General features: G+C 35.3%; 14 non-coding genes across 14 annotated transcripts; all 14 read right to left on the reverse strand.

Annotated features, from left to right (window-relative positions):
* Nucleotides 1-742: 742 nt before the first annotated feature.
* On the reverse strand, nt 743-854 carry trnal-caa (transfer RNA leucine (anticodon CAA)). Its single transcript has 2 exons — nt 817-854; nt 743-788 (listed from the first exon to the last, which is right to left on the reverse strand). It is a non-coding gene; the product is annotated as a tRNA-Leu (tRNA).
* A 3,373-nt stretch (nt 855-4,227) lies between these two features.
* On the reverse strand, nt 4,228-4,340 carry trnal-caa (transfer RNA leucine (anticodon CAA)). Its single transcript has 2 exons — nt 4,303-4,340; nt 4,228-4,273 (listed from the first exon to the last, which is right to left on the reverse strand). It is a non-coding gene; the product is annotated as a tRNA-Leu (tRNA).
* A 1,635-nt stretch (nt 4,341-5,975) lies between these two features.
* Nucleotides 5,976-6,089, reverse strand: trnal-caa (transfer RNA leucine (anticodon CAA)). Its single transcript has 2 exons — nt 6,052-6,089; nt 5,976-6,021 (listed from the first exon to the last, which is right to left on the reverse strand). It is a non-coding gene; the product is annotated as a tRNA-Leu (tRNA).
* Nucleotides 6,090-6,436: 347 nt separating this feature from the next.
* Nucleotides 6,437-6,548, reverse strand: trnal-caa (transfer RNA leucine (anticodon CAA)). Its single transcript has 2 exons — nt 6,511-6,548; nt 6,437-6,482 (listed from the first exon to the last, which is right to left on the reverse strand). It is a non-coding gene; the product is annotated as a tRNA-Leu (tRNA).
* Nucleotides 6,549-9,006: 2,458 nt separating this feature from the next.
* trnal-caa (transfer RNA leucine (anticodon CAA)) lies at nt 9,007-9,120 on the reverse strand. Its single transcript has 2 exons — nt 9,083-9,120; nt 9,007-9,052 (listed from the first exon to the last, which is right to left on the reverse strand). It is a non-coding gene; the product is annotated as a tRNA-Leu (tRNA).
* Nucleotides 9,121-9,469: 349 nt separating this feature from the next.
* On the reverse strand, nt 9,470-9,583 carry trnal-caa (transfer RNA leucine (anticodon CAA)). Its single transcript has 2 exons — nt 9,546-9,583; nt 9,470-9,515 (listed from the first exon to the last, which is right to left on the reverse strand). It is a non-coding gene; the product is annotated as a tRNA-Leu (tRNA).
* A 711-nt stretch (nt 9,584-10,294) lies between these two features.
* On the reverse strand, nt 10,295-10,406 carry trnal-caa (transfer RNA leucine (anticodon CAA)). Its single transcript has 2 exons — nt 10,369-10,406; nt 10,295-10,340 (listed from the first exon to the last, which is right to left on the reverse strand). It is a non-coding gene; the product is annotated as a tRNA-Leu (tRNA).
* Nucleotides 10,407-10,755: 349 nt separating this feature from the next.
* trnal-caa (transfer RNA leucine (anticodon CAA)) lies at nt 10,756-10,867 on the reverse strand. The gene is made up of 2 exons: nt 10,830-10,867; nt 10,756-10,801 (listed from the first exon to the last, which is right to left on the reverse strand). It is a non-coding gene; the product is annotated as a tRNA-Leu (tRNA).
* A 711-nt stretch (nt 10,868-11,578) lies between these two features.
* On the reverse strand, nt 11,579-11,690 carry trnal-caa (transfer RNA leucine (anticodon CAA)). The gene is made up of 2 exons: nt 11,653-11,690; nt 11,579-11,624 (listed from the first exon to the last, which is right to left on the reverse strand). It is a non-coding gene; the product is annotated as a tRNA-Leu (tRNA).
* A 1,632-nt stretch (nt 11,691-13,322) lies between these two features.
* On the reverse strand, nt 13,323-13,436 carry trnal-caa (transfer RNA leucine (anticodon CAA)). The gene is made up of 2 exons: nt 13,399-13,436; nt 13,323-13,368 (listed from the first exon to the last, which is right to left on the reverse strand). It is a non-coding gene; the product is annotated as a tRNA-Leu (tRNA).
* Nucleotides 13,437-13,785: 349 nt separating this feature from the next.
* trnal-caa (transfer RNA leucine (anticodon CAA)) lies at nt 13,786-13,897 on the reverse strand. Its single transcript has 2 exons — nt 13,860-13,897; nt 13,786-13,831 (listed from the first exon to the last, which is right to left on the reverse strand). It is a non-coding gene; the product is annotated as a tRNA-Leu (tRNA).
* Nucleotides 13,898-16,353: 2,456 nt separating this feature from the next.
* On the reverse strand, nt 16,354-16,467 carry trnal-caa (transfer RNA leucine (anticodon CAA)). The gene is made up of 2 exons: nt 16,430-16,467; nt 16,354-16,399 (listed from the first exon to the last, which is right to left on the reverse strand). It is a non-coding gene; the product is annotated as a tRNA-Leu (tRNA).
* A 349-nt stretch (nt 16,468-16,816) lies between these two features.
* On the reverse strand, nt 16,817-16,930 carry trnal-caa (transfer RNA leucine (anticodon CAA)). Its single transcript has 2 exons — nt 16,893-16,930; nt 16,817-16,862 (listed from the first exon to the last, which is right to left on the reverse strand). It is a non-coding gene; the product is annotated as a tRNA-Leu (tRNA).
* Nucleotides 16,931-20,373: 3,443 nt separating this feature from the next.
* Nucleotides 20,374-20,484, reverse strand: trnal-caa (transfer RNA leucine (anticodon CAA)). The gene is made up of 2 exons: nt 20,447-20,484; nt 20,374-20,419 (listed from the first exon to the last, which is right to left on the reverse strand). It is a non-coding gene; the product is annotated as a tRNA-Leu (tRNA).
* Between the last annotated feature and the right edge of the window lie 1,007 nt (nt 20,485-21,491).

Genomic DNA, 21,491 nt, shown 5'->3' on the forward strand with positions numbered 1-21,491 from the left:
CCACTCAGCCATCCTGACAACTACAAAACCTTAAAATTCATAGTTTTTCACGATTCTGTAATAAAGGTTTGATATGTCATAGTCCGATAGGAAACATGCAGACCTTATAAAGATAACAACGAACAGAAAACCAAAAAAATGCTCAATCTAAATGAAGATATTGTAAAAACATTTTTTTAAAGGAGGTTTGCGTAAGTGAGTGAATATAAGCTAGGCTTATGATGACCTGTATCGAACGATACTTAAAGTTTCATTTGTTTTCTGTTCTCAAATTATGAGATCTATGGAACTATTCAGCACTGTTCATGTGTTTTACTTTCTCCATTTCGAGAAATTCTCGGTGTAGATGAAAAGAGCTACTTTTTTAGGCAAAATCTCTGTCAGAAGAGGGATTTGGAACCCATCGCCTCCAATCAGAGACCAGAACGAATCTGTAACATAAGGTTTGATATGTCGAATGGAAACATGCAGAACTAAGATACAAAAGAACAGAAAACAAAAAAATGCTAAAATCTAATGAAAGATATTGTAAAAACATTTTGTAAAGGAGTTTGCGTAAGTGAGTGAATTGATAAGCTAGGCTTATGATGACCTGTATCGAACGATTATTAACGTTTCATTTGTTTTCTGTTCTCAAATTATGAGATCTATGAAACTATTCATCACTGTTCATGTGTTTTACTTTCTCCATTTCGAGAAATTCTCGGTGTAGATGAAAAGCTACTTTTTTAGGCAAAATCTCTGTCAGAAGAGGGATTTGAACCCTCGCCTCCAATCGGAGACCAGAACACCCCTACAACCAGGAAGGCTTCTCACCTTGAGTCTGGCGCCTTAGACCACTCGGCCATCCTGACAACTACTAAACCTTAAAATTCATATGTTTTTCACGAATCTGTAACATAAGGTTTGATATGTCCGATGAAAACATGCAGAACTTAAGATACAAAGAACAGAAAAACAAAAAATGCTAAAATCTAATGAAAGATATTGTAAAAACATTTTGTTAAAGGAGTTTGCGTAAGTGAGTGAATTGTAAGCTAGGCTTATGATGACCTGTATCGAACGATATTAACGTTTAATTTGTTTTCTGTTATCAAATTATGAGATCTATGAAACTATTCATCACAGTTCATGTGTTTTACTTTCTCCATTTCGAGAAATTCTCGGTGTAGATGAAAAGCTACTTTTTTAGGCAAAATCTTTGTCAGAAGAGGGATTTGAACCCTCGCTCCACTCAGAGACCAGAACACCCCTACAACCAGGAAGGATTCTCACCTTGAGTCTGGCGCCTTAGACCCCTCGGCCATCCTGACAACTACGAAACCTTAAAATTCAATATGTTTTTCACGAATCTGTAACATAAGGTTTGATATGTCCGATGGAAACATGCAAAACTTAAGATACAAAGAACAGAAAACCAAAAAATACTAAAATCTAATGAAAGATATTGTAAAAACATTTTTTTAAAGGAGTTTGCGTAAGTGAGTGAATTATAAGCTAGGCTTATGATGACCTGTATCGAACAATTATTAACGTTTCATTTGTTTTCTGTTCTCAAATTCTGAGATCTATGAAACTATTCATCACTGTTCATGTGTTTTACTTTCTCCATTTCGAGAAATTCTCGGTGTAGATGAAAAGCTACTTTTTTAGGCAAAATCTCTGTCAGAAGAGGGAGTTGAACCCTCGCCTCCAATCGGAGACCAGAACACCCTACAACCAGGAAGGCTTCTCACCTTGAGTATGGCGCCTTAGACCACTCAGCCATCCTGACAACTACAAAACCTTAAAATTCATATGTTTTCACGAATCTGTAACATAAGGTTTGATATGTCCGATGAAAACATGCAGAACTTAAGATACAAAGAACAGAAAACCAAAAAATGCTAAAATCTAATGAAAGATATTGTAAAAACATTTTGTTAAAGGAGTTTGCGTAAGTGAGTGAATTGATAAGCTAGGCTTATGATGACCTGTATCGAACGATTATTAACGTTTCATTTGTTTTCTGTTCTCAAATTCTGAGATCTATGAAACTATTCATCACTGTTCATGTGTTTTACTTTCTCCATTTCGAGAAATTCTCGGTGTAGATGAAAAGCTACTTTTTTAGGCAAAATCTCTGTCAGAGAGGATTTGAACCCTCGCCTCCAATCGGAGACCAGAACACCCCTACAACCAGGAAGGCTTCTACACCTTGAGTCTGGCGCCTTAGACCACTCGGCCATCCTGACAACTACTAAACCTTAAAATTCATAATGTTTTCACGAATCTGTAACATAAGGTTTGATATGTCCGATGGAAACATGCAGAACTTAAGATACAAAGAACAGAAATCAAAAAATGCTAAATCTAATGAAAGATATTGTAAAACATTTGTTAAAGGAGTTTGCGTAAGTGAGATTGAATTGATAAGCTAGGCTTGATGATGACCTGTATCGAACGATATTAACGTTTCATTTGTTTTCTGTTCTCAAATTATGAGATCTATGAAACTATTCATCACTGTTCATGTGTTTTACTTTCTCCATTTCGAGAAATTCTCGGTGTAGATGAAAAGCTACTTTTTTAGGCAAAATCTCTGTCAGAAGAGGGATTTGAACCCTCGCCTCCAATCGGAGACCAGAACGAATCTGTAACATAAGGTTTGATATGTCAGATGGAAACGTGCAGAACTTAAGATACAAAGAACAGAAAACAAAAAAAATGCTAAAATCTAATGAAAGATATTGTAAAAAACATTTTGTTAAAGTAGTTTGCGTAAGTGAGTGAATTGTAAGCTAGGCTTATGATTACCTGTATCGAACGATTATTACCGTTTCATTTGTTTTCTGTTCTCAAATTATGAGATCTATGAAACTATTCATCACTGTTCATGTGTTTTACTTTCTCCATTTCGAGAAATTCTCAGTGTAGACGAAAAGCTACTTTTTTAGGCAAAATCTCTGTCAGAAGAGGGAGTTGACCCTCGCCTCCCTCAGAGACCAGAACACCCCTACAACCAGGAAGGTTTCTCACCTTGAGTCTGGCGCCTTAGACCACTTCGGCCATCCCTGACAACTACGAAACCTTAAAATTCAAATGTTTTTCACGAATCTGTAACATAAGGTTTGATATGTCAGATGGAAACATGCAGAACTTAAGATACAAAGAACAGAAAACAAAAAAATGCTAAAATCTAATGAAAGATATTTTAAAACATTTTTTAAAGGAGTTTGCGTAAGTGAGTGAATTATAAGCTAGGCTATGATGACCTGTATCGAACAATTATTAACGTTTCATTTGTTTTCTGTTCTCAAATTATGAGATCTATGAAACTATTCATCACCGTTCATGTGTTTTACTTTCTCCATTTGAGAAATTCTCGGTTGTAGATGAAAAGCTACTTTTTTAGGCAAAATCTCTGTCAGAAGAGGGAGTTGAACCCTCGTCCTCCAATCGGAGACCAGAACCACCCCTACAACCAGGAAGGCTTCTCACCTTGAGTCTGGCACCTTAGACCACTCAGCCATCCTGACAACTACAAAACCTTAAAATTCATATGTTTTTCACGATTTTGTAATATAAGGTTTGATATGTCCGATGGAAACATGCAGAACTTAAGATACAAAGAACAGAAAACCAAAAAATTCTCAAATCTAATGAAAGATATTGTAAAAACATTTTTTTAAAGGAGTTTGCGTAAGTGAGTGAATTATAAGCTAGGCTTATGATGACCTGTATCGAACGATACTTAAAGTTCATTTGTTTTCTGTTCTCAAATTATGAGATCTATGGAACTATTCATCACTGTTCATGTGTTTTACTTTCTCCATTTCGAGAAATTCTCGGTGTGTAGATGAAAAGCTACTTTTTTAGGCAAAATCTCTGTCAGAAGAAGGATTTGAACCCTCACCTCCAATCAGAGACCAGAACGAATCTGTAACATAAGGTTTGATATGTCAGATGGAAACATGCAGAACTTAAGATACAAAGAACAGAAAACAAAAAATGCTAAAATCTAATGAAAGATATTGTAAAAACATTTTTTTTAAAGGAGTTGCGTAAGTGAGTGAATTATAAGCTAGGCTTATGATGACCTGTATCGAACAATTATTAACGTTTCATTTGTTTCTCTTCTCAAATTATGAGATCTCTGAAACTATTCATCACTGTTCATGTGTTTTACTTTCTCCATTTTGAGAATTCTCGGTGTAGATGAAAAGCTACTTTTTTAGGCAAAATCTCTGTCAGAAGAGGGATTTGAACCCTCGTCTCCACTCAGAGACCAGAAACACCCCTACAACCAGGAAGGATTCTCACCTTGAGTCTGGCGCCTTAGACCACTCGGCCATCCTGACAACTACAAAACCTTAAAATTCATATGTTTTTCACGAATCTGTAACATAAGGTTTGATATGTCAGATGGAAACATGCAGAACTTAAGATACAAAGAACAGAAAACAAAAAAATGCTAAAATCTAATGAAAGATATTTTAAAAACATTTTTTTTAAAGGAGTTTGCGTAAGTGAGTGAATTATAAGCTAGGCTTATGATGACCTGTATCGAACAATTATTAACGTTTCATTTGTTTTCTGTTCTCAAATTATGAGATCTATGAAACTATTCATCACTGTTCATGTGTTTTACTTTCCTCCATTTCGAGAAATTCTCGGTGTAGATGAAAAGCTACTTTTTTAGGCAAAATCTCTGTCAGAAGAGGGAGTTGAATCCTCGCCTCCAATCTGAGACCAGAACACCCCTACAACCATCAAGGCTTCTCACCTTGAGTCTGGCGCCTTAGACCACTCAGCCATCCTGACAACTACAAAACCTTAAAATTCATATGTTTTTCACGATTCTGTAATATAAGGTTTGATATGTCCGATGGAAACATGCAGAACTTAAGATACAAAGAACAGAAAACCAAAAAATGCTCAAATCTAATGAAAGATATTGTAAAAAACATGTTTTTAAAGGAGTTTGCGTAAGTGAGTGAATTATAAGCTAGGCTTATGATGACCTGTATCGAACGATACTTAAAGTTTCATTTGTTTTCTGTTCTCAAATTATGAGATCTATGGAACTATTCATCACTGTTCATGTGTTTTACTTTCTCCATTTCGAGAAATTCTCGGTGTAGATGAAAAGCTACTTTTTTAGGCAAATCTCTGTCAGAAGAGGGATTTGAACCCTCGCCTCCAATCGGAGACCAGAACGAATCTGTAACATAAGGTTTGCTATGTCCGATGGAAACATGCAGAACATAAGATACAAAGAACAGAAAACCAAAAAATGCTAAAATCTAATGAAAGATATTGTAAAAACATTTTTTTAAAAGAGTTTGCGTAAGTGAGTGAATTATAAGCTAGGCTTATGATGACCTGTATCGAACCAATTATTAACGTTTCATTTGTTTTCTGTTCCCAAATTATGAGATCTATGAAATTATTCATCACTGTTCATGTGTTTTACTTTCTCCATTTCGAGAAATTCTCGGTGTAGATGAAAAGCTACTTTTTTAGGCAAAATCTCTGTCAGAAGAGGGAGTTGAACCCTCGCCTCCAATCGGAGACCAGAACACCCCTACAACCAGGAAGGCTTCTCACCTTGAGTATGGCGCCTTAGACCACTCAGCCATCCTGACAACTACAAAACCTTAAAATTCATATGTTTTTCACGAATCTGTAATATAAGGTTTGATATGTCCGATGGAAACATGCAGAATTTAAGATACAAAGAACAGAAAACCAAAAAATGCTAAAATCTAATGAAAGATATTGTAAAACATTTTGTTAAAGGAGTTTGCGTAAGTGAGTGAATTGTAAGCTAGGCTTATAATGACCTGTATCGAACGATAATTAACGTTTAATTTGTTTTCTGTTCTCAAATTCTGAGATCTATGAAACTATTCATCACTGTTCATGTGTTTTACTTTCTCCATTTCGAGAAATTCTCGGTGTAGATGAAAAGCTACTTTTTTAGGCAAAATCTCTGTCAGAAGAGGGATTTGAACACTCGCCTCCAATCGGAGACCAGAACACCCCTACAACCAGGAAGGCTTCTACACTCTTGAGTCTGGCGCCTTAGACCACTCGGCCATCCTGACAACTACAAAACCTTAAAATTCAAATGTTTTTCACGAATCTGTAACGTAAGGTTTGATATGTCCGATGGAAACATGCAGAACTTAAGATACAAAGAACAGAAAATCAAAAAATGCTAAAATCTAATGAAGATATTGTAAAACATTTTGTTAAAGGAGTTTGCGTAAGTGAGTGAATTGTAAGCTAGGCTTATAATGACCTGTATCGAACGATAATTAACGTTTAATTTGTTTTCTCTTCTCAAATTATGAGATCTCTGAAACTATTCATCACTGTTCATGTGTTTTACTTTCTCCATTTTGAGAAATTCTCGGTGTAGATGAAAAGCTACTTTTTTAGGCAAAATCTCTGTCAGAAGAGGGATTTGAACCCTCGTCTCCACTCAGAGACCAGAACACCCCTACAACCAGGAAGGATTCTCACCTTGAGTCTGGCGCCTTAGACCACTCGGCCATCCTGACAACTACAAAACCTTAAAATTCATATGTTTTTCACGAATCTGTAACATAAGGTTTGATATGTCAGATGGAAACATGCAGAACTTAAGATACAAAGAACAGAAAACAAAAAAATGCTAAAATCTAATGAAAGATATTTTAAAAACATTTTTTTTAAAGGAGTTTGCGTAAGTGAGTGAATTATAAGCTAGGCTTATGATGACCTGTATCGAACAATTATTAACGTTTCATTTGTTTTCTGTTCTCAAATTATGAGATCTATGAAACTATTCATCACTGTTCATGTGTTTTACTTTCTCCATTTCGAGAAATTCTCGGTGTAGATGAAAAGCTACTTTTTTAGGCAAAATCTCTGTCAGAAGAGGGAGTTGAATCCTCGCCTCCAATCGGAGACCAGAACACCCCTACAACCATCAAGGCTTCTCACCTTGAGTCTGGCGCCTTAGACCACTCAGCCATCCTGACAACTACAAAACCTTAAAATTCATATGTTTTTCACGATTCTGTAATATAAGGTTTGATATGTCCGATGGAAACATGCAGAACTTAAGATACAAAGAACAGAAAACCAAAAAATGCTCAAATCTAATGAAAGATATTGTAAAAACATTTTTTTTAAAGGAGTTTGCGTAAGTGAGTGAATTATAAGCTAGGCTTATGATGACCTGTATCGAACGATACTTAAAGTTTCATTTGTTTTCTGTTCTCAAATTATGAGATCTATGGAACTATTCATCACTGTTCATGTGTTTTACTTTCTCCATTTCGAGAAATTCTCGGTGTAGATGAAAAGCTACTTTTTTAGGCAAAATCTCTGTCAGAAGAGGGATTTGAACCCTCGCCTCCAATCGGAGACCAGAACGAATCTGTAACATAAGGTTTGATATGTCAGATGGAAACATGCAGAACTTAAGATACAAAGAACAGAAAACAAAAAAATGCTAAAATCTAATGAAAGATATTGTAAAAACATTTTTTTAAAGGAGTTTGCGTAAGTGAGTGAATTATAAGCTAGGCTTATGATGACCTGTATCGAACAATTATTAACGTTTCATTTGTTTTCTCTTCTCAAATTATGAGATCTATGAAACTATTCATCACTGTTCATGTGTTTTACTTTCTCCATTTCGAGAAATTCTTGGTGTAGATGAAAAGCTACTTTTTTAGGCAAAATCTCTGTCAGAAGAGGGATTTGAACCCTCACCTCCAATCAGAGACCAGAACGAATCTGTAACATAAGGTTTGATATGTCAGATGGAAACATGCAGAACTTAAGATACAAAGAACAGAAAACAAAAAAATGCTAAAATCTAATGAAAGATATTTTTAAAACATTTTTTTAAAGGAGTTTGCGTAAGTGAGTGAATTATAAGCTAGGCTTATGATGACCTGTATCGAACAATTATTAACGTTTCATTTGTTTTCTGTTCCCAAATTATGAGATCTATGAAATTATTCATCACTGTTCATGTGTTTTACTTTCTCCATTTCGAGAAATTCTCGGTGTAGATGAAAAGCTACTTTTTTAGGCAAAATCTCTGTCAGAAGAGGGAGTTGAACCCTCGCCTCCAATCGGAGACCAGAACACCCCTACAACCAGGAAGGCTTCTCACCTTGAGTATGGCGCCTTAGACCACTCAGCCATCCTGACAACTATAAAAACTTAAAATTCATATGTTTTTCACGAATCTGTAACATAAGGTTTGCTATGTCCGATGGAAACATGCAGAACATAAGATACAAAGAACAGAAAACCAAAAAATGCTAAAATCTAATGAAAGATATTGTAAAAACATTTTTTTAAAAGAGTTTGCGTAAGTGAGTGAATTATAAGCTAGGCTTATGATGACCTGTATCGAACAATTATTAACGTTTCATTTGTTTTCTGTTCCCAAATTATGAGATCTATGAAATTATTCATCACTGTTCATGTGTTTTACTTTCTCCATTTCGAGAAATTCTCGGTGTAGATGAAAAGCTACTTTTTTAGGCAAAATCTCTGTCAGAAGAGGGAGTTGAACCCTCGCCTCCAATCGGAGACCAGAACACCCCTACAACCAGGAAGGCTTCTCACCTTGAGTATGGCGCCTTAGACCACTCAGCCATCCTGACAACTACAAAACCTTAAAATTCATATGTTTTTCACGAATCTGTAATATAAGGTTTGATATGTCCGATGGAAACATGCAGAACTTAAGATACAAAGAACAGAAAACCAAAAAATGCTAAAATCTAATGAAAGATATTGTAAAAACATTTTGTTAAAGGAGTTTGCGTAAGTGAGTGAATTGTAAGCTAGGCTTATAATGACCTGTATCGAACGATAATTAACGTTTAATTTGTTTTCTGTTCTCAAATTCTGAGATCTATGAAACTATTCATCACTGTTCATGTGTTTTACTTTCTCCATTTCGAGAAATTCTCGGTGTAGATGAAAAGCTACTTTTTTAGGCAAAATCTCTGTCAGAAGAGGGATTTGAACACTCGCCTCCAATCGGAGACCAGAACACCCCTACAACCAGGAAGGCTTCTACACTCTTGAGTCTGGCGCCTTAGACCACTCGGCCATCCTGACAACTACAAAACCTTAAAATTCAAATGTTTTTCACGAATCTGTAACGTAAGGTTTGATATGTCCGATGGAAACATGCAGAACTTAAGATACAAAGAACAGAAAATCAAAAAATGCTAAAATCTAATGAAAGATATTGTAAAAACATTTTGTTAAAGGAGTTTGCGTAAGTGAGTGAATTGTAAGCTAGGCTTATAATGACCTGTATCGAACGATAATTAACGTTTAATTTGTTTTCTGTTCTCAAATTCTGAGATCTATGAAACTATTCATCACTGTTCATGTGTTTTACTTTCTCCATTTCGAGAAATTCTCGGTGTAGATGAAAAGCTACTTTTTTAGGCAAAATCTCTGTCAGAAGAGGGATTTGAACCCTCGCCTCCAATCGGAGACCAGAACACCCCTACAACCAGGAAGGCTTCTACACTCTTGAGTCTGGCGCCTTAGACCACTCGGCCATCCTGACAACTACAAAACCTTAAAATTCAAATGTTTTTCACGAATCTGTAACATAAGGTTTGATATGTCCGATGGAAACATGCAGAACTTAAGATACAAAGAACAGAAAATCAAAAAATGCTAAAATCTAATGAAAGATATTGTAAAAACATTTTGTTAAAGGAGTTTGCGTAAGTGAGTGAATTGTAAGCTAGGCTTATAATGACCTGTATCGAACGATAATTAACGTTTCATTTGTTTTCTGTTCTCAAATTATGAGATCTATGAAACTATTCATCACTGTTCATGTGTTTTACTTTCTCCATTTCGAGAAATTCTCGGTGTAGATGAAAAGCTACTTTTTTAGGCAAAATCTCTGTCAGAAGAGGGATTTGAACCCTCGCCTCCAATCGGAGACCAGAACGAATCTGTAACATAAGGTTTGATATGTCAGATGGAAACGTGCAGAACTTAAGATACAAAGAACAGAAAACAAAAAAATGCTAAAATCTAATGAAAGATATTGTAAAAACATTTTGTTAAAGTAGTTTGCGTAAGTGAGTGAATTGTAAGCTAGGCTTATGATTACCTGTATCGAACGATTATTACCGTTTCATTTGTTTTCTGTTCTCAAATTATGAGATCTATGAAACTATTCATCACTGTTCATGTGTTTTACTTTCTCCATTTCGAGAAATTCTCAGTGTAGACGAAAAGCTACTTTTTTAGGCAAAATCTCTGTCAGAAGAGGGATTTGAACCCTCGCCTCCACTCAGAGACCAGAACACCCCTACAACCAGGAAGGTTTCTCACCTTGAGTCTGGCGCCTTAGACCACTCGGCCATCCTGACAACTACGAAACCTTAAAATTCAAATGTTTTTCACGAATCTGTAACATAAGGTTTGATATGTCAGATGGAAACATGCAGAACTTAAGATACAAAGAACAGAAAACAAAAAAATGCTAAAATCTAATGAAAGATATTTTAAAAACATTTTTTTAAAGGAGTTTGCGTAAGTGAGTGAATTATAAGCTAGGCTTATGATGACCTGTATCGAACAATTATTAACGTTTCATTTGTTTTCTGTTCTCAAATTATGAGATCTATGAAACTATTCATCACCGTTCATGTGTTTTACTTTCTCCATTTTGAGAAATTCTCGGTGTAGATGAAAAGCTACTTTTTTAGGCAAAATCTCTGTCAGAAGAGGGAGTTGAACCCTCGCCTCCAATCGGAGACCAGAACACCCCTACAACCAGGAAGGCTTCTCACCTTGAGTCTGGCACCTTAGACCACTCAGCCATCCTGACAACTACAAAACCTTAAAATTCATATGTTTTTCACGATTCTGTAATATAAGGTTTGATATGTCCGATGGAAACATGCAGAACTTAAGATACAAAGAACAGAAAACCAAAAAATTCTCAAATCTAATGAAAGATATTGTAAAAACATTTTTTTAAAGGAGTTTGCGTAAGTGAGTGAATTATAAGCTAGGCTTATGATGACCTGTATCGAACGATACTTAAAGTTTCATTTGTTTTCTGTTCTCAAATTATGAGATCTATGGAACTATTCATCACTGTTCATGTGTTTTACTTTCTCCATTTCGAGAAATTCTCGGTGTAGATGAAAAGCTACTTTTTTAGGCAAAATCTCTGTCAGAAGAAGGATTTGAACCCTCACCTCCAATCAGAGACCAGAACGAATCTGTAACATAAGGTTTGATATGTCAGATGGAAACATGCAGAACTTAAGATACAAAGAACAGAAAACAAAAAAATGCTAAAATCTAATGAAAGATATTGTAAAAACATTTTTTTAAAGGAGTTTGCGTAAGTGAGTGAATTATAAGCTAGGCTTATGATGACCTGTATCGAACAATTATTAACGTTTCATTTGTTTTCTCTTCTCAAATTATGAGATCTCTGAAACTATTCATCACTGTTCATGTGTTTTACTTTCTCCATTTTGAGAAATTCTCGGTGTAGATGAAAAGCTACTTTTTTAGGCAAAATCTCTGTCAGAAGAGGGATTTGAACCCTCGTCTCCACTCAGAGACCAGAACACCCCTACAACCAGGAAGGATTCTCACCTTGAGTCTGGCGCCTTAGACCACTCGGCCATCCTGACAACTACAAAACCTTAAAATTCATATGTTTTTCACGAATCTGTAACATAAGGTTTGATATGTCAGATGGAAACATGCAGAACTTAAGATACAAAGAACAGAAAACAAAAAAATGCTAAAATCTAATGAAAGATATTTTAAAAACATTTTTTTAAAGGAGTTTGCGTAAGTGAGTGAATTATAAGCTAGGCTTATGATGACCTGTATCGAACAATTATTAACGTTTCATTTGTTTTCTGTTCTCAAATTATGAGATCTATGAAACTATTCATCACTGTTCATGTGTTTTACTTTCTCCATTTCGAGAAATTCTCGGTGTAGATGAAAAGCTACTTTTTTAGGCAAAATCTCTGTCAGAAGAGGGAGTTGAATCCTCGCCTCCAATCGGAGACCAGAACACCCCTACAACCATCAAGGCTTCTCACCTTGAGTCTGGCGCCTTAGACCACTCAGCCATCCTGACAACTACAAAACCTTAAAATTCATATGTTTTTCACGATTCTGTAATATAAGGTTTGATATGTCCGATGGAAACATGCAGAACTTAAGATACAAAGAACAGAAAACCAAAAAATGCTCAAATCTAATGAAAGATATTGTAAAAACATTTTTTAAAGGAGTTTGCGTAAGTGAGTGAATTATAAGCTAGGCTTATGATGACCTGTATCGAACGATACTTAAAGTTTCATTTGTTTTCTGTTCTCAAATTATGAGATCTATGGAACTATTCATCACTGTTCATGTGTTTTACTTTCTCCATTTCGAGAAATTCTCGGTGTAGATGAAAAGCTACTTTTTTAGGCAAAATCTCTGTCAGAAGAGGGATTTGAACCCTCGCCTCCAATCGGAGACCAGAACGAATCTGTAACATAAGGTTTGCTATGTCCGATGGAAACATGCAGAACATAAGATACAAAGAACAGAAAACCAAAAAATGCTAAAATCTAATGAAAGATATTGTAAAAACATTTTTTTAAAAGAGTTTGCGTAAGTGAGTGAATTATAAGCTAGGCTTATGATGACCTGTATCGAACAATTATTAACGTTTCATTTGTTTTCTGTTCCCAAATTATGAGATCTATGAAATTATTCATCACTGTTCATGTGTTTTACTTTCTCCATTTCGAGAAATTCTCGGTGTAGATGAAAAGCTACTTTTTTAGGCAAAATCTCTGTCAGAAGAGGGAGTTGAACCCTCGCCTCCAATCGGAGACCAGAACACCCCTACAACCAGGAAGGCTTCTCACCTTGAGTATGGCGCCTTAGACCACTCAGCCATCCTGACAACTACAAAACCTTAAAATTCATATGTTTTTCACGAATCTGTAATATAAGGTTTGATATGTCCGATGGAAACATGCAGAATTTAAGATACAAAGAACAGAAAACCAAAAAATGCTAAAATCTAATGAAAGATATTGTAAAAACATTTTGTTAAAGGAGTTTGCGTAAGTGAGTGAATTGTAAGCTAGGCTTATAATGACCTGTATCGAACGATAATTAACGTTTAATTTGTTTTCTGTTCTCAAATTCTGAGATCTATGAAACTATTCATCACTGTTCATGTGTTTTACTTTCTCCATTTCGAGAAATTCTCGGTGTAGATGAAAAGCTACTTTTTTAGGCAAAATCTCTGTCAGAAGAGGGATTTGAACACTCGCCTCCAATCGGAGACCAGAACACCCCTACAACCAGGAAGGCTTCTACACTCTTGAGTCTGGCGCCTTAGACCACTCGGCCATCCTGACAACTACAAAACCTTAAAATTCAAATGTTTTTCACGAATCTGTAACGTAAGGTTTGATATGTCCGATGGAAACATGCAGAACTTAAGATACAAAGAACAGAAAATCAAAAAATGCTAAAATCTAATGAAAGATATTGTAAAAACATTTTGTTAAAGGAGTTTGCGTAAGTGAGTGAATTGTAAGCTAGGCTTATAATGACCTGTATCGAACGATAATTAACGTTTAATTTGTTTTCTCTTCTCAAATTATGAGATCTCTGAAACTATTCATCACTGTTCATGTGTTTTACTTTCTCCATTTTGAGAAATTCTCGGTGTAGATGAAAAGCTACTTTTTTAGGCAAAATCTCTGTCAGAAGAGGGATTTGAACCCTCGTCTCCACTCAGAGACCAGAACACCCCTACAACCAGGAAGGATTCTCACCTTGAGTCTGGCGCCTTAGACCACTCGGCCATCCTGACAACTACAAAACCTTAAAATTCATATGTTTTTCACGAATCTGTAACATAAGGTTTGATATGTCAGATGGAAACATGCAGAACTTAAGATACAAAGAACAGAAAACAAAAAAATGCTAAAATCTAATGAAAGATATTTTAAAAACATTTTTTTAAAGGAGTTTGCGTAAGTGAGTGAATTATAAGCTAGGCTTATGATGACCTGTATCGAACAATTATTAACGTTTCATTTGTTTTCTGTTCTCAAATTATGAGATCTATGAAACTATTCATCACTGTTCATGTGTTTTACTTTCTCCATTTCGAGAAATTCTCGGTGTAGATGAAAAGCTACTTTTTTAGGCAAAATCTCTGTCAGAAGAGGGAGTTGAATCCTCGCCTCCAATCGGAGACCAGAACACCCCTACAACCATCAAGGCTTCTCACCTTGAGTCTGGCGCCTTAGACCACTCAGCCATCCTGACAACTACAAAACCTTAAAATTCATATGTTTTTCACGATTCTGTAATATAAGGTTTGATATGTCCGATGGAAACATGCAGAACTTAAGATACAAAGAACAGAAAACCAAAAAATGCTCAAATCTAATGAAAGATATTGTAAAAACATTTTTTTAAAGGAGTTTGCGTAAGTGAGTGAATTATAAGCTAGGCTTATGATGACCTGTATCGAACGATACTTAAAGTTTCATTTGTTTTCTGTTCTCAAATTATGAGATCTATGGAACTATTCATCACTGTTCATGTGTTTTACTTTCTCCATTTCGAGAAATTCTCGGTGTAGATGAAAAGCTACTTTTTTAGGCAAAATCTCTGTCAGAAGAGGGATTTGAACCCTCGCCTCCAATCGGAGACCAGAACGAATCTGTAACATAAGGTTTGATATGTCAGATGGAAACATGCAGAACTTAAGATACAAAGAACAGAAAACAAAAAAATGCTAAAATCTAATGAAAGATATTGTAAAATCATTTTTTTAAAGGAGTTTGCGTAAGTGAGTGAATTATAAGCTAGGCTTATGATGACCTGTATCGAACAATTATTAACGTTTCATTTGTTTTCTCTTCTCAAATTATGAGATCTATGAAACTATTCATCACTGTTCATGTGTTTTACTTTCTCCATTTCGAGAAATTCTTGGTGTAGATGAAAAGCTACTTTTTTAGGCAAAATCTCTGTCAGAAGAGGGATTTGAACCCTCACCTCCAATCAGAGACCAGAACGAATCTGTAACATAAGGTTTGATATGTCAGATGGAAACATGCAGAACTTAAGATACAAAGAACAGAAAACAAAAAAATGCTAAAATCTAATGAAAGATATTTTTAAAACATTTTTTTAAAGGAGTTTGCGTAAGTGAGTGAATTATAAGCTAGGCTTATGATGACCTGTATCGAACAATTATTAACGTTTCATTTGTTTTCTGTTCCCAAATTATGAGATCTATGAAATTATTCATCACTGTTCATATGTTTTACTTTCTCCATTTCGAGAAATTCTCGGTGTAGATGAAAAGCTACTTTTTTAGGCAAAATCTCTGTCAGAAGAGGGAGTTGAACCCTCGCCTCCAATCGGAGACCAGAACACCCCTACAACCAGGAAGGCTTCTCACCTTGAGTATGGCGCCTTAGACCACTCAGCCATCCTGACAACTATAAAAACTTAAAATTCATATGTTTTTCACGAATCTGTAACATAAGGTTTGCTATGTCCGATGGAAACATGCAGAACATAAGATACAAAGAACAGAAAACCAAAAAATGCTAAAATCTAATGAAAGATATTGTAAAAACATTTTTTTAAAAGAGTTTGCGTAAGTGAGTGAATTATAAGCTAGGCTTATGATGACCTGTATCGAACAATTATTAACGTTTCATTTGTTTTCTGTTCCCAAATTATGAGATCTATGAAATTATTCATCACTGTTCATGTGTTTTACTTTCTCCATTTCGAGAAATTCTCGGTGTAGATGAAAAGCTACTTTTTTAGGCAAAATCTCTGTCAGAAGAGGGAGTTGAACCCTCGCCTCCAATCGGAGACCAGAACACCCCTACAACCAGGAAGGCTTCTCACCTTGAGTATGGCGCCTTAGACCACTCAGCCATCCTGACAACTACAAAACCTTAAAATTCATATGTTTTTCACGAATCTGTAATATAAGGTTTGATATGTCCGATGGAAACATGCAGAACTTAAGATACAAAGAACAGAAAACCAAAAAATGCTAAAATCTAATGAAAGATATTGTAAAAACATTTTGTTAAAGGAGTTTGCGTAAGTGAGTGAATTGTAAGCTAGGCTTATAATGACCTGTATCGAACGATAATTAACGTTTAATTTGTTTTCTGTTCTCAAATTCTGAGATCTATGAAACTATTCATCACTGTTCATGTGTTTTACTTTCTCCATTTCGAGAAATTCTCGGTGTAGATGAAAAGCTACTTTTTTAGGCAAAATCTCTGTCAGAAGAGGGATTTGAACACTCGCCTCCAATCGGAGACCAGAACACCCCTACAACCAGGAAGGCTTCTACACTCTTGAGTCTGGCGCCTTAGACCACTCGGCCATCCTGACAACTACAAAACCTTAAAATTCAAATGTTTTTCACGAATCTGTAACGTAAGGTTTGATATGTCCGATGGAAACATGCAGAACTTAAGATACAAAGAACAGAAAATCAAAAAATGCTAAAATCTAATGAAAGATATTGTAAAAACATTTTGTTAAAGGAGTTTGCGTAAGTGAGTGAATTGTAAGCTAGGCTTATAATGACCTGTATCGAACGATAATTAACGTTTAATTTGTTTTCTGTTCTCAAATTCTGAGATCTATGAAACTATTCATCACTGTTCATGTGTTTTACTTTCTCCATTTCGAGAAATTCTCGGTGTAGATGAAAAGCTACTTTTTTAGGCAAAATCTCTGTCAGAAGAGGGATTTGAACCCTCGCCTCCAATCGGAGACCAGAACACCCCTACAACCAGGAAGGCTTCTACACTCTTGAGTCTGGCGCCTTAGACCACTCGGCCATCCTGACAACTACAAAACCTTAAAATTCAAATGTTTTTCACGAATCTGTAACATAAGGTTTGATATGTCCGATGGAAACATGCAGAACTTAAGATACAAAGAACAGAAAATCAAAAAATGCTAAAATCTAATGAAAGATATTGTAAAAACATTTTGTTAAAGGAGTTTGCGTAAGTGAGTGAATTGTAAGCTAGGCTTATAATGACCTGTATCGAACGATAATTAACGTTTCATTTGTTTTCTGTTCTCAAATTATGAGATCTATGAAACTATTCATCACTGTTCATGTGTTTTACTTTCTCCATTTCGAGAAATTCTCGGTGTAGATGAAAAGCTACTTTTTTAGGCAAAATCTCTGTCAGAAGAGGGATTTGAACCCTCGCCTCCAATCGGAGACCAGAACGAATCTGTAACATAAGGTTTGATATGTCAGATGGAAACGTGCAGAACTTAAGATACAAAGAACAGAAAACAAAAAAATGCTAAAATCTAATGAAAGATATTGTAAAAACATTTTGTTAAAGTAGTTTGCGTAAGTGAGTGAATTGTAAGCTAGGCTTATGATTACCTGTATCGAACGATTATTACCGTTTCATTTGTTTTCTGTTCTCAAATTATGAGATCTATGAAACTATTCATCACTGTTCATGTGTTTTACTTTCTCCATTTCGAGAAATTCTCAGTGTAGACGAAAAGCTACTTTTTTAGGCAAAATGTCTGTCAGAAGAGGGATTTGAACCCTTGACTCCACTCAGAGACCAGAACACCCCTACAACCAGGAAGGTTTCTCACCTTGAGTCTGGCGCCTTAGACCACTCGGCCATCCTGACAACTACAAAACCTTAAAATTCAAATGTTTTTCACGAATCTGTAACATAAGGTTTGATATGTCCGATGGAAACATGCAGAACTTAAGATACAAAGAACAGAAAACCAAAAAATGCTAAAATCTAATGAAAGATATTGTAAAAACATTTTGTTAAAGGAGTTTGCGTAAGTGAGTGAATTATAAGCTAGGCTTATGATGACCTGTATCGAACGATTATTAACGTTTCATTTGTTTTCTGTTCTCAAATTATGAGATCTATGAAACTATTCATCACTGTTCATGTGTTTTACATTCTCCATTTCGAGAAATTCTCGGTGTAGATGAAAAGCTACTTTTTTAGGCAAAATCTCTGTCAGAAGAGGGATTTGAACCCTCGCCTCCAATCGGAGACCAGAACGAATCTGTAACATAAGGTTTGCTATGTCCGATGGAAACATGCAGAACTTAAGATACAAAGAACAGAAAACAAAAAAATTCTAAAATCTAATGAAAGATATTGTAAAAACATTTTTTTAAAGGAGTTTGCGTAAGTGAGTGAATTATAAGCTAGGCTTATGATGACCTGTATCGAACGATTATTAACGTTTCATTTGTTTTCTGTTCTCAAATTATGAGATCTATGAAACTATTCATCACTGTTCATGTGTTTTACTTTCTCCATTTCGAGAAATTCTTGGTGTAGATGAAAAGCTACTTTTTTAGGCAAAATCTCTGTCAGAAGAGGGATTTGAACCCTCGCCTCCAATCGGAGACCAGAACGAATCTGTAACATAAGGTTTGATATGTCAGATGGAAACATGCAGAACTTAAGATACAAAGAGCAGAAAACAAAAAAATGCTAAAATCTAATGAAAGATATTATAAAAACATTTTGTTAAAGGAGTTTGCGTAAGTGAGTGAATTGTAAGCTAGGCTTATAATGACCTGTATCGAACGATAATTAACGTTTCATTTGTTTTCTGTTCTCAAATTATGAGATCTATGAAACTATTCATCACTGTTCATGTGTTTTACTTTCTCCATTTCGAGAAATTCTCGGTGTAGATGAAAAGCTACGTTTTTAGGCAAAATCTCTGTCAGAAGAGGGATTTGAACCCTCGCCTCCAATCGGAGACCAGAACGAATCTGTAACATAAGGTTTGATATGTCCGATGAAAACATGCAGAACTTAAGATACAAAGAACAGAAAACAAAAAAATGCTAAAATCTAATGAAAGATATTGTAAAAACATTTTGTTAAAGGAGTTTGCGTAAATGAGTGAATTGTAAGCTAGGCTTATGATTACCTGTATCGAACGATTATTACCGTTTCATTTGTTTTCTTTTCTCAAATTATGAGATCTATGAAACTATTCATCACTGTTCATGTGTTTTACTTTCTCCATTTCGAGAAATTCTCGGTGTAGATGAAAAGCTACTTTTTTAGGCAAAATCTCTGTCAGAAGAGGGATTTGAACCCTCGCCTCCACTCAGAGACCAGAACACCCCTACAACCAGGAAGGTTTCTCACCGTGAGTCTGGCGTCTTAGACCACTCGGCCATCCTGACAACTACGAAACCTTAAAATTCAAATGTTTTTCACGAATCTGTAACATAAGGTTTGATATGTCCGATGGAAACATGCAGAACTTAAGATACAAAGAACAGAAAACCAAAAAATGCTAAAATCTAATGAAAGATATTGTAAAAACATGTTGTTAAAGGAGTTTGCTTAAGTGAGTGAATTGTAAGCTAGGCTTATAATGACCTGTATCGAACGATAATTAACGTTTCATTTGTTTTCTGTTCTCAAATTATGAGATCTATGAAACTATTCATCACTGTTCATGTGTTTTACTTTCTCTATTTCGAAAAATTCTCGGTGTAGACGAAAAGCTACTTTTTTAGGCAAAATCTCTGTCAGAAGAGGGATTTGAACCCTCGCCTCCAATCGGAGACCAGAACGAATCTGTAACATAAGGTTTGATATGTCAGATGGAAACATGCAGAACTTAAGATACAAAGAGCAGAAAACAAAAAAATGCTAAAATCTAATGAAAGATATTGTAAAAACATTTTGTTAAAGGAGTTTGCGTAAGTGAGTGAATTGTAAGCTAGGCTTATAATGACCTGTGTCGAACGATAATTAACGTTTCATTTGTTTTCTGTTCTCAAATTATGAGATCTATGAAACTATTCATCACTGTTCATGTGTTTTACATTCTCCATTTCGAGAAATTCTCAGTGTAGATGAAAAGCTACGTTTTTAGGCAAAATCTCTGTCAGAAGAGGGATTTGAACCCTCGCCTCCAATCGGAGACCAGAACGAATCTGTAACATAAGGTTTGCTATGTCCGATGGAAACATGCAGAACTTAAGATACAAAGAACAGAAAACAAAAAAATTCTAAAATCTAATGAAAGATATTGTAAAAACATTTTTTTAAAGGAGTTTGCGTAAGTGAGTGAATTATAAGCTAGGCTTATGATGACCTGTATCGAACGATTATTAACGTTTCATTTGTTTTCTGTTCTCAAATTATGAGATCTATGAAACTATTCATCACTGTTCATGTGTTTTACTTTCTCTATTTCGAAAAATTCTCGGTGTAGACGAAAAGCTACTTTTTTAGGCAAAATCTCTGTCAGAAGAGGGATTTGAACCCTCGCCTCCAATCGGAGACCAGAACACCCCTACAAACACAAAGATTCTCACTTTGAGTCTGGTGCCTTAGACCACTCGGCCATCCTGACAACTACAAAACCTTAAATTTCAAATGTTTTTCATGAATCTGTATCATAAGGTTTGATATGTCCGATGGAAACATGCAGAACTTAAGATACAAAGAACAGAAAACCAAAAAATGCTAAAATCTAATGAAAGATATTGTAAAAACGTTTTGTTAAAGGAGTTTGCGTAAGTGAGTGAATTGTAAGCTAGGCTTATAATGACCTGTATCGAACGATAATTAACGTTTCATTTGTTTTCTGTTCTCAAATTACGAGATCTATGAAACTATTCATCACTGTTCATGTGTTTTACTTTCTCCATTTCGAGAAATTCTTGGTGTAGATGAAAAGCTACTTTTTTAGGCAAAATCTCTGTCAGAAGAGGGATTTGAACCCTCGCCTCCAATCGGAGACCAGAACGAATCTGTAACATAAGGTTTGATATGACAGATGGAAACATGCAGAACTTAAGATACAAAGAGCAGAAAACAAAAAAATGCTAAAATCTAATGAAAGATATTGTAAAAACATTTTGTTAAAGGAGTTTGCGTAAGTGAGTGAATTGTAAGCTAGGCTTATAATGACCTGTATCGAACGATAATTAACGTTTCATTTGTTTTCTGTTCTCAAATTATGAGATCTATGAAACTATTCATCACTGTTCATGTGTTTTACTTTCTCCATTTCGAGAAATTCTCGGTGTAGATGAAAAGCTACGTTTTTAGGCAAAATCTCTGTCAGAAGAGGGATTTGAACCCTCGCCTCCAATCGGAGACCAGAACGAATCTGTAACATAAGGTTTGATATGTCCGATGAAAACATGCAGAACTTAAGATACAAAGAACAGAAAACAAAAAAAATGCTTAAATCTAATGAAAGATATTGTAAAAACATTTTGTTAAAGGAGTTTGCGTAAATGAGTGAATTGTAAGCTAGGCTTATGATTACCTGTATCGAACGATTATTACCGTTTCATTTGTTTTCTTTTCTCAAATTATGAGATCTATGAAACTATTCATCACTGTTCATGT

Source organism: Salmo trutta, unplaced genomic scaffold (genome assembly GCF_901001165.1).
Source record: "Salmo trutta unplaced genomic scaffold, fSalTru1.1, whole genome shotgun sequence".
Taxonomy (NCBI): domain Eukaryota; kingdom Metazoa; phylum Chordata; class Actinopteri; order Salmoniformes; family Salmonidae; genus Salmo; species Salmo trutta.